Source organism: Mytilus trossulus, chromosome 12, assembly GCF_036588685.1.
Source record: "Mytilus trossulus isolate FHL-02 chromosome 12, PNRI_Mtr1.1.1.hap1, whole genome shotgun sequence".
Taxonomy (NCBI): Eukaryota; Metazoa; Mollusca; class Bivalvia; order Mytilida; family Mytilidae; genus Mytilus; species Mytilus trossulus.
Window position 1 is genome coordinate 36,097,861 of NC_086384.1, and position 12,298 is coordinate 36,110,158.

General features: G+C 31.8%; 1 long non-coding RNA gene across 1 annotated transcript; it reads right to left on the bottom strand.

The window, feature by feature from the left end:
* Positions 1-857: 857 nt before the first annotated feature.
* On the bottom strand, positions 858-7,754 carry LOC134693264 (uncharacterized). The gene is made up of 2 exons (XR_010102379.1): positions 7,526-7,754; positions 858-1,459 (listed from the first exon to the last, which is right to left on the bottom strand). It is a non-coding gene; the product is annotated as an uncharacterized LOC134693264 (long non-coding RNA).
* Between the last annotated feature and the right edge of the window lie 4,544 nt (positions 7,755-12,298).

Here is a 12,298-nt window from a genome sequence, read left to right on the forward strand (position 1 = left end):
AAAAACAAGGGCACCTTTCGTTTTAAAAACTAAACATAAATAGTTTTTACTTTTTTTTTTTTATCTCTTTAAATTCCGGATGTCCACAGGGTATTTGATATCTTATATCTGTAAGTTGTCTAATATAAGTTTGGGAAATGTGATACGCTTTGAAAAAAGACGTAAGTGTGCGTGTGTGTTATTCTGTGTTGACATGGGTAAACATTAATATCGTCATATTAATATATAATTCAACTGTTTACAAAACTTTGAATGTTTTGAATTTTTGTCTGAAAAATGTTACTTTTACTTTAAGTGTGTGATTTAAAACCTTTTGGATGTTTTGGCCCCAAATTGGCTTCAATGATATTTTCAATTTTATCGCGGCTTTGTTAGTATCGTACTGCAACTATCGCCTGTGCAACTAATAGTTACAATTATTCTATCTACAAAACTTTAACTATATCAGGTTGTCTGATGCTTGGTCCGTTTCTGTGTGTGTTACGTTTCGCTATTATGTCGTTGTTCTCCTCTTATATTTAATGCGTTTCCCTCGGTTTTAGTTTGATACCCCGATTTTGTTTTTTGTCCATGGATTTATGAGTTTTGAACAGCGGTATACTACTGTTGCCTTTATTTATACTCCTGTTTAACATATTTGATTCTGTATTCGTTTGGAGAAGAAACGTACTTGTTGTGTCAATCCATTGTTCTCAACGCAGCCATTAGACACACAATATAAGTAGACTAAGTGTATTTATGATATGTGTTTACACAATATAACGCATACAGAAAACATAAATTTCAGAGAGGATGTAGGTGTCAGTTTATGAGATATATAATCCGTTCTTTCATAACATAAAGATAGATAAACTATATCAAAAGCAATTTATATAATTTATTTTGGAACCTAATTGTCATTTCACACCCAATATTAATGTTTGTGTCGGTTTTCTATGTATGTTAATGTTTTATGATAACTTGTTCTTTCATATACACGCTTATATATAACAATATGGAAACACAAAATTAAATTTAAATACAAAATGTCATAATTCTATGATTGTTATTATTATTTATACATGTTATAAATCTGTCTTTTTGGAACATCTGCGATAAAAATGCGTATGCTGCTGTTGTATGATAACCTATTCCTTTTGTATGCACGCTAATATAACAATATGAAATACAAAATATAAAATATAAACTTTAATACAAAATGTCACGTTCGATGATTGTAATACGTATTTGTAAATCTGTCTTTGTGGGAACATCCTACCATTGCACTAACTAGTTTATTATCCAAAAGTATTTGACGTTGGATAATCAACCCAGAACTTCATGAGAATGCAACATTTATGATAGTAGTTATCACATTGGGTTCTAGCCATGTAATCTGAACCTTCTTCTTCAGTGTTGTCATCGCAGGCGTAGTCACAGCGACACTCAGTTTCATTTTCTTGTTGAGAGTAAACTGTACCTAAAATAGAAATATGAATCATTAATATGTGGATCGATGGGTTACTGTGAGAGGTTTAGCTTGCTTAAGAACCAGGTTTGATCAAACATGTTCTACATAAAAAAGTGCCTGTACCACGTCAGGAATATGACAGTTGCTATACATTCGTTTGATATGTTTGAGCTTTTGATTTTGCCATTTTACTTTTCTTTTTGAATTTTCCTCAGAGTTCAGTATTTTTGTGATTTTTCTTTTTTATTGTATAGATTTTTATAATTACATTCATAATGTTTGCCACTGAAATAATATTGATAATATTATTAACGTTATAATTTACATGTCAAAGAAATTATTTTCTTCTAATTTTGTCTTTCACTCTTTCTTACATTGTGTCTTTCTGTCACGTCAACCAGCAGCACAAGTCATCCCCAACAAAAACATTTCGGCTACCGTGAAAAAATCATTTGCTTATGTTATTAAATGTAAGATGGTATCACGACCAATAGTTGCTTGCATCCTTGGCCTTTAGTGTGTTTTTGTTATTTCATTGGCAATCATACAAAAATTCCTCATTTCTAAATTTATGTCTGTAAATTTATATATGATATTAAGCGCATATAATTCCTTATTGTACAGGAATAAAAATGATTTACATATTATTATGTTTTTAAATCTAAGACAAATTGAACAGACCTTTTTAAAATCAGTCGTCACTTTCTTCTGTCTATTTATAGACGTTTATATCAATTTCGGGTCATATGACTATCGAGAGTCAAAGTGGTTAATAAGATGGCTTTGTGTATATAATTCAAAGATATGCTGATTCGTTTTAACGAGTCCATGCTTGTTAATTGTATCTTTAGAATATCTTTTTTATTTACGATTTAGGATTTTATTAATAAAATATAAGTATGTGTGTCAAACATCCTTTATTGTCATAAAGTAAAGCTTTTGCATAGTTTTGAATGATTCCTTATTTGTTAAAATTGTCAGAATTGAAAAAAAAACTCAACTCTTAACTTTGATTTATTAAAACTGTTTTGGGGACTGAAAATTATGTTTAATGACACACCATCACACAAAACCATATATGTTTTAATTCATTAGTTATGATAAATTGAGTAGCTTGTCTGATTAATATCCGATAAAATTTAAAATGCATGTTCTTATCACCTTGTCAAATATGTATGTCTCCCTGCAATGACTTTTGTGTAATTTTAATACATTTACACATGTTATTTTATATTATGTATGTACCACCTAAGATTTATGATTTCAAAATACTTGTGACATCAATTATATCTTCGTATACATTAAATGATCTTGGATTGTTTTGAACATATAAAAAAAACACACGCAGCTGCCCTTGCCTGGTTTAAACACGACAGCGACGGTCATTTTTTTTCTTAAGCGTTTTTGTCGGGTTTATTTTTAAATGAAATACCAATTTGTTACAGGTCATGTAATTGATAAATTAAAACCTTCTATACATTAATTATTGACATTTTGTGCCAGATTAGTGGGTTTGTCTGCACTTTCGATAGCGATATATTTCGAATAAAATAATTGTGTTTGCCATGGTAAAACCATGAACAGTAAATGTATGCTGGTGTGAATGAATAATTTTGAATAAAATCAAGGAAACTGACTGTTTCCACACGTGTTTCCATTCGTTTGTAGTGTTTAAACTTTCGATTTTGCCCTTAGATTTTGGTCTTTCGTATTTTGAATTTCTCTCGGAGTTAAGTATTTTTGTGATCTTAATTACTCTTTACACCCTTGTTTAGAAAATGGCGTTCACTGCTTACTTGCAGCCGTCATATGTTTCATAGACAATAACTGTTTATTATCGCTATTTTGTGCATTTTTCCTTTGATCTTGTTTTGTGATCATTTTCATATCATGCTTCTCGCCTGAGATGGAAAAATTATCGCCAGTAACTAAGCATGCACGTGGCGTTACTAACGAAATTGACAAGAAATTGATACGAAATTGACAGCGTCGTCATAGGTAAAATAGCAATAAAAAGATTATCACTGTTCATCTCAACTCGATTGCGTTTCTCGCTTTCGCCGTCCCGGCTCAAGCGAGAAAATCAATCTCGTTGAGATGATCACCGATAATCTATAAATAGTGTCATTAAATATCAGCTGTATTTGTACGAGGCTAGAAAACAAGGTGTATGCGAGCTTAAGGCGAGCTACTACACCTGTTTCGAGCCGAGTACAAATACAGCTGATATTTAAAGACACTAAACAGTTATTGTCTTTATCCTGCAATTAATTCTGTATATTGTTTGTGTTTTGAAAGACACAAAAACTAACATATTTATCATTTGTTTTCGGTTTGTATCCCTTGAGGCCCTCGTAGTAATATCAAAAGCACACATTCCTGAAGACGGGTTCGCAAAAAAGAATCTCGAATGGTCAACAATAATGCATCGCTCAAGGTGAATAATTATCTATTTTAACATAACAACTAATTTCAACAGTAAAAAAAATAACAAAACATTGTCAAATTTGAAACAGAAGTGTACGAGTTTTCCTACGCTTCAGACTTGACATTCACTAAACATGCATGAGGAAATTGACATGATTGACATGGTTGATTTTGTAACACAATCATACACATTCAAATTTTGAAATCGACAATTGTCATCATCATTGAAATGCAACTGGAATACACATTCTGAGGTCACACAGGTTCAAACAATACTCAGTCCGGCACTGGGCGGAGCTTTAACGCGATATCTGTATAGTATAGCATAGCGATATCTGTAGGGCTGTATCTGTATAGTAGGACACCCAAGACACCCAATTGCAGGATAAAACTTTTTATCCTTCAATTGGGTGTCCTATTACACAGATACAGCCCTACGAATATCGCTTTTAAAGCTCCACCCACTGCCGTATTAAGTATTGTATGAACTTGCGTGACCTGTGTGAATGTGTATTGCAGTTGCATTCCAAAGCCGTATGTTTGACCGTATGGAAATAACGATAAGGATTACTTTTAAAATACGTTCTGTTTGTTTTCAAACATTTTTTTAGAGCGATAAGAACTACACCAATTTTCTGATAACATACACACATGAACAACAGTCTTTGCTACGATGACAATCATCGATTTCAAAACTTGAATGTGTATGATTGTGTAACAAAATCAACCATGTCAATGTCCGATTCCAGAAAAAAAAATAGGAAACACAATGCAACTGAATACATGTGAAATGAATTTCCATGTCAATAAACATTACTGTCAAAGACAAAACAAAACAATGAAGGATTCAGGTTGTCTCTGGGGGTAAGTTGTTCCATTTGTCGTTGTTTCAGCTTAATATTTGTCCTTGTTACTGAATCGATACATCATATCCACGTTTGCCGTGAGCAGTCACTTACTAGTAGTTGTGAAATTAGAAAATGAGTTGTTACCTAACTAGCGAACCTACCTCTTTTTCATTTTTTACTAGGATTAAAGTTGCTTATTTGTGTTACTCATTGATGTATTTACAGCCGATTTCATTGAGTGTGTAGCTAAAGGTAAAATCTGTGGTTGGCTTTCTTGCTAGCTGAACCGTGAAATCATTATTATCTTAGGTTAACTACCCTCCTTTAAGAATAGACTAGTCCGTCTATCTGTATATAGTTTTATACTAGGCTACTTCGTACGATGTGAAGTACACTTTACCTTATAATAAAATCACTCTACAGCTAGCAAGCAAGCTAACCAAAAATATTACCTTTAGCAACACACTCAATGAAATCGGCTGTAAAAGTTCTTCTTGGTTTATTTACCTAGCCAATGTGAACAAAATATTACATAAATTTTAGATACTCACAATAAATGTAAAATTTGTGGTAAACCTAATAAATTTATAACAAATTAGACGAAAGTTTAACTCGGGATCAAGACATAAATTATATTAAAAAAATTATACTTAAATTACATCACATAAATTAACACGGTAAAATTATGTTAAATATAAATGATACATGTATGAAGAAGATTCGTACGGTTTGGAGAGAGGGAAAAAAACCATGTTGAACTTGCTTAGATAGACACTTTTAATTTAAGAAAATAAGCTAGAAGCAACTAGAAAAAACAAAGAATCTGGGGTATTTATGCACCATTGCATAAAATCACGGTAAATGCACAGCAAAAGAAAAAAGAACAGAACAGCGCTTTCACTGTTGTTCTTTGACTCAAAATTACAGTACGGCCTTCAACACGGAGTCAAAATATCTTCATATTCAAGACGGTACTCGGAACCGGTAGCTTTGTTACGTGTTACACCACCAAATGGAGACGCTCAAAAAGAAAGTACACATGTTTAACTATAACAAAATAGTTCCTACATGAAATTTTGCCTTTTCTTAAAGTATGTGTCAAAAATATTTTAGAAATCTGTAATTTAGAAGAGAAACTTTAAAAAAGAAAAAAAATATTAATTGATGTTTTACTGTAAATATCTGAGATTTTTGCAAAAGTTAACACTTAAAGCAAATTAGCCAATTCCTATCTCGGCATGTTCTTTCTGGGTTTTTTTCCTTTTCTATCTTAAGTGAAGGAAATAATGCACATAGTTTCCCGAAAAGAAAACAGACAATCGTGACTTTCAAACTTATTTAAAGTTACTATACTTTTATCAAATCTTCATGCTTTAAATCTAATATCTATCTACTCTTATCAATTGTTATCTTTTTTCAGCATTACAATTGAGAAAAAACAAACTTTTGGGGGCTCTTTATAGCTTGTTGTTCAGTGTGAGCCAAGGCTCCGTGTTGACGGCCGTACATTGACCTATAAGGGTTTACTTTTTTTTTATTTGTTATTTAGATGGAGAGTTGTCTCATTGGCACTCACACCACATCTTCCTACATCTATTTGCTGTTATTAGAGATAACAACATTATTTAATGACTCGATCTCCATATTTTTAACTTTCTCGGTTACATACAAATTTACGCGCTTCTATGTTCAATTACTATGGCCATGTTTTCTCTTATTCTGATGCGTTGTAGTAATACAGATTGTATAGTGGTTTAATATCGGATTGAACATGTATAATTAGTTAATTACATACGTTATTCAAAACTATATTGTAATATTTAATGTGGTACCCAACACTTTCACTAAAATTAATTTGGCTCGTTTAATTTTCATAAAATTTTGACAAAGTATTTACTTTGACCCTTTAAAAAAAATTCAAAAAATTCAAAAAATTTGAACCAAGCGTTTTATCAGAAAAATTACACTGGTTATATAGCAGTTTGACAAACACTAATTTTGATCATTGAGAAGCTTTGTATTGCCTTCACAAAGCAACGTAATTAAACCGTTTAGCTGATATTACAGAGTTATCTCCCTGAAGTGTTAGGTACCACCTTAATCTGAAAGGAAATGTCCCTTCAGTTCTTCAATCGAATATTACATGAGGGCTGAATGTGGTGTGCTTGCTTTCAAACTTTTACCCAACCCTCTCTTTTTTCCAATAACATTTCTCGAACTTCATACTGTTTGACCATGTAGTAAAACCTTTATGTACGTATTGACCTTTACGAGTAATCGTTTTATTTGTTTTTGTCTTGAATTTACTAGATAAACTATTTGACGCATAATTGTTTTACTTGTTTTAATCTTGGATATATGACATTTTTTTTATCAAGCAAACTTAATCTACATTGTATGTGTTAATAATATTATGGATATTGAGTATGTAATATATTGATGTAATTGCTAGTCTAAAAGATACTCAATATACTTACAAGCTTAAGCACACATGAAAACTAATACCAAAATCAAAACTGATAATTGAATACTGAGTATGCAAAATTTTACGTACATTTTAAAGATGTTTCATATACTTAATATACTTAAAAGCACACATGAAAACTAATGCCAAAATCAAAACTGATAATTGAATATTGAGAATGCAAATTTTACGTGCATTCTAAAGATATTTTATATATTTAATATACTTACAAGCACACACGAAAACTAATGCCACAATTAAAACGGATAATTGAATATTGAGTATGTAACATTTTACGTTAATTTTAAAGATGGTTCATATACTTAATATACTTACAAGCACACATGAAAACTAAAGCCACAATTAAAACGGATAATTGAAGGTATGTCTTCATAGCTGCTTTGTGTCCACTACAAGAAAGTCCTACAAAAAATGAGATCACCTGTTAATTACCTCCCTTTATAAATAGGCACATAAGTCATGAGACATAGAATAGATTTCTCGAAGGTGTTTGATTAATATCTATAGATGACATACTTTCAATTAATAAGCCCTTACCTATGTAAGGTATACAATCATTTATGTCGTGTTTTGCTAACGATGTGGTTTTTGTTTACATATACATATATATCATGATTTTTTTGTAATTATGGTAATAATTTTGTCGTTTTTGACAATTCGTGCAAAATATAATATATAAATATAATATTTATATATACTTTAGGTAAAAGTAAAAAAAAAGATTGAAGTGATTTGTTTTATAGCTTTTGGAAATATTGATGTGATTGAAGTCTTTGTTTACTTTTATTTAAATAAAATATAGACAGAAATAACCTTAATTAAGTATTAAAACTCCTGTTGAGAGAAACCGACTAATTTATGACAAATGATAGAAAAAGACTCAAAACTAAGAAAAACAAACAACAGTACTTCATAAAAAACAAAAAACGAGCAACACAAACCCCGCCAAAAACCTGGAATTATTGTGTGTGCTCCGAAAAAAAGTGGTGTCGAATTCTTGGAAAAAAAAGTATGGGAAAATGTCTACGACAGTTCAAACATATTCATGGTAATCTGCAACACAGAAATTCCGTAACTGTGTACCAACTTATGACTGCGTCAATAAACCTTCCGACGCTGTGACTTCAATCTACCACTAGGAATCCTTGGTCCAATATCTTTATTGCAAGCAGTATTCAACCAGCAAGTAAAGCATGATATGGAACGGAAGATAAATAATATATATGCAGAAATACGCAACATAGAAATAAAAAAAATGACAACTGGAAAGCTAAAATCCCCTCTTTTGACTTTAAGTTGTATTATCATCTGACCTAGCTATATTCCAGAGCTCGAAGGCCTTGATTGTCAACTGTATGTAATTCGAGAGCGACTGAACTGTTGTTTCTATGGTATCCGTTATTTCGAGTTCGATGGAATAGATTAATTAGATATAGTCACCGAATTGAGTTTTTTTTTAGTGGGAGAAACCCCTTTATATAGCGGAATGAAGATTGGAGGAACATAATGTCATGTTCGTTTCACTCTTCTCGATAAGCTACGGCATGAAGTCTATGTCCAAGCAAGACGAGCATTGTTCGTTCCCATCGGACAGCCGATTGTTTGTTGATAACATACGCTCTCCGAACGTTTCTAATATGTTATCAATAAAATAAGTTCAAACATTTTGAGTTTAGAATAATTTTACACAATTCTGAAATTATATTCAGCGCTTCAAGTAATTAATGAGGACATTTTTGACGCAACAATATATTAAATATTTTTCGTGTGTTTTTGCAAAAATTTGCAACGAGTGGCTTCATTGAATAGAAAATTATCTGTATCTTAACCTCCAACCATATAGCTATACATTCAATGTGTAAAGAACGCAATTATCTTAATCCGACCCTGCAAAGATAAATCAATTTATCAAAGTCTACCAAATGTTTAAGCTTTTAAAAAATGTATTTACTACAACCAAGTCGATGTCCAGTTTCTTCCTAGAAGAAACTTTACTGCTGGTGGATTATTCTCCGAGGACATTATTAACTTGGTAGCTTTATGCATGATGAATACAAAATATATGAAGAACAAACCGGCTGGGACGTCGCCGGGTTACCAAGGTCCTCTTTTGCTGCACGGAACACTGTAGCATTTGCCTCTAAGTTCAGTATGTTTGTGATTTTACTTTTTACATGTTCTGAAATACGCTATAGCGTTTTTGAAATCCCTTTATACAATACGTAGATGTGAGTGATAGTAAATAAGAGAAGACATTTTGTAATTCAGGTGTTTTGTTGCTGGTTATGCTATCTTTTCCGTTTATTATTTTGTACATAAATCAGGCAGTTAGTTTCTCGTTTGAGTTTTCATTTGTCATTTCATGGTCTACTATGTGGTAAGGGTCTTTCTCATTGTTGAAAGTCGTACGTTGACCTATAGTTGCTAACTGATATATATATGTCATTTGGAGAGTTATTTCCTAGGCTTGGTACCCATACTACATTTTCTATTTTTTTTTTTTATATAAAATACATTTTGGACAAAAGTTGAAATTTTAAGATGACCCATTCATATTCTTTTGTCGGTCAAACCTTTTTATTGGACAATCATCAACAAATATGTTATTGTAGTCATTATTGTAACCATAAGGCATTTATTATCCTGATAAGTACAGATGATTAAATTAGTGGTCACTTAATACCGTATAAAAATAACATACTAAAACAATGGCCTATGACTGATTTATGTGTGCGGAACAAGGAAGTATGCAGATGGACATTAAACCGTCAGAGTTATTTTATGAATTACCCTATCGCTGGTTAGCTATCCTATCGCTGGTTAGTATTCATATACGCATAGTTTACGTAAAAATATATTCCACTGCAAATTTGGCATGCAGTTGATACATGTACAATGTACAACGTTCTTAGTCTATGACAGGTGATTCGATAGAAAATCATTTTACTTCTCGTTTCAGGTTTAGCGTTTAATTTGATAAAAACACAGAAAACAGATATAAATCAAATAAGGGAGTGTGACAAAAACCCTCATGAACCCTCTGAAATTTAAAATAAAAATACTCAATTTATTCTATAAATTACTTTCATTAATCATAATCGATTTTACCATTTAATATGCTGGAATAATTACGAGGCGTGTTAAAACATGATGTTTTATTTCCTAATAAAAAACCACAGGACTTGTTGACCCCAAGTTCTCTCCCTGACAAAGTTATGTAACAAAAATTCTTAGGAATTATAAAATATAATGATAAAATCGATAATCATGCTTTAACTTGCGATTTCTTGGTTAAAAAATATAACATACTTGATAGTTGTTTTAACTTCCGTAATTTTGCTACGTACTTTAAATAAATATTCATTATGTGTCAATTTCATTTATATTCGGGGTATGTACTTCTTGCTATTTATTTTTAAAAATTCGCAATTGAAAAAAGTAATTTCGAGGCTTGATATCTAACAAAGCATGTTTAACCCCGTCGCATTTTTTGCGACTTTCCCAAGCCAGGAGTATCTGTCCTTTGTTAGTCTTAAATGTTGGGTTTTTTTAATAACTTTTATATATAAAAAAGAAGCTGTGGTATGATTGCCAATTAGATAACTCTTCACAGGATACCAAATGAAACAGCAATTAACAACTATAGGTCACCGTACGGCCATCAATAATGAGCAAAACCCATACCGTAAAGTCAGCTATAAAAGGCCTCGAAATGACAAACGTATATCAATTCAAACGAGAAAACTAATTTAAGTGCAAAACAAAATGAACGTACTAAAACAAATATGTAACACAGCAACAAACGACAACCACTGAATTACAGGCTCCTGACTTGAGACAGGCACATACATACAGAATGTGGCGGGGTTAAAAAAAAATGTTAGCATGATCCCAACCCTATCCTAACTTGGGATATTGGTGTACCAGTACAACATCAGAACGTAATATAAAAACCAGATGGCAAAGGCTTAACTCATCACGGATACCGATAGAAATACATCTGACAAAAACACATGCAGAGAGGATGTGGCCTGGTACTTCTACACCCAAACAACAAAAGGACACTAAGTACAAATATGATATGTTTTGGAATTTAGTGTGACGGTCCATTTTCACTGAACTAGTACGCATTTTTTGTTAGAGGCCAGCTGAGTTCCGCCACGTGGTGCTGGATTAACTTGCTGTGTTGAAGACCCATTGGTGGCTTTCGACTGTTTTACTGATTGTTGGTCGGGTTGTTTTCTCTTTTAACAAATTCTCCATTCCATTCTCAATTTTATCGTATAAAAATTTTATGCATAACATGCCTTTTTTCAAGAAAAATTGATATCCATCGTTCACGATTTTTAAATAGCTGCTTAAAATACAAAATTTAATGTATTGCTGTTAATATGCATTAGTATTTATTATTTGTTTCTGTGCTTCGTACACGCGGGATCCTTTCCTGACCTGTATTTTTTTCTAGTCTACCGTCATTAACATCGTTGTAATAAACATCTGTAAGCTAAATAGTTTTGAGTTATGCTGTGGTCTTTTTAAAAATTAAAATAATGACTAGCTAAAGAGCTCGAAAGTTATCATTTTGGGGACAAAATTTCGTAAAGTACAAGAAGTTGAATGCTCTAGCTAAAAATATAAAAGGATTTTTAAAATAATTTAAAATAAAAATACTGATATCGATATCTGACATATAAGCCAGAAATGAGACATAACAATACCATACATTTCGAGATCAATCGAAACGTAGCTTTATAATCTCCTTTTAGTGGCAGCAGTCTTTTTAAGTGGCAGCAATCCTTTTAAGTGGCAGTAGTCTGTTTGCGCCAATTGATTTTTTTTTCATGATGTATAATTTGAGCCAAATATTATTTTTCAAAGGTATCATTTACACCAAAGGTACTACTATGTATCGTATATTATAATCCTTAGTAAAATGTGTAACAATAAAAAAAAAAAAGGAATAAGAGACTATTCATGTAAGGTACTAGTATGCGAAAATGATGAGAAAGTAACAGTTTGTTGTGATTATGTGTAGACCACATATGTTGCCTGTGATTTGTTTCCAGTAACCGTATGGACTCAAACTCC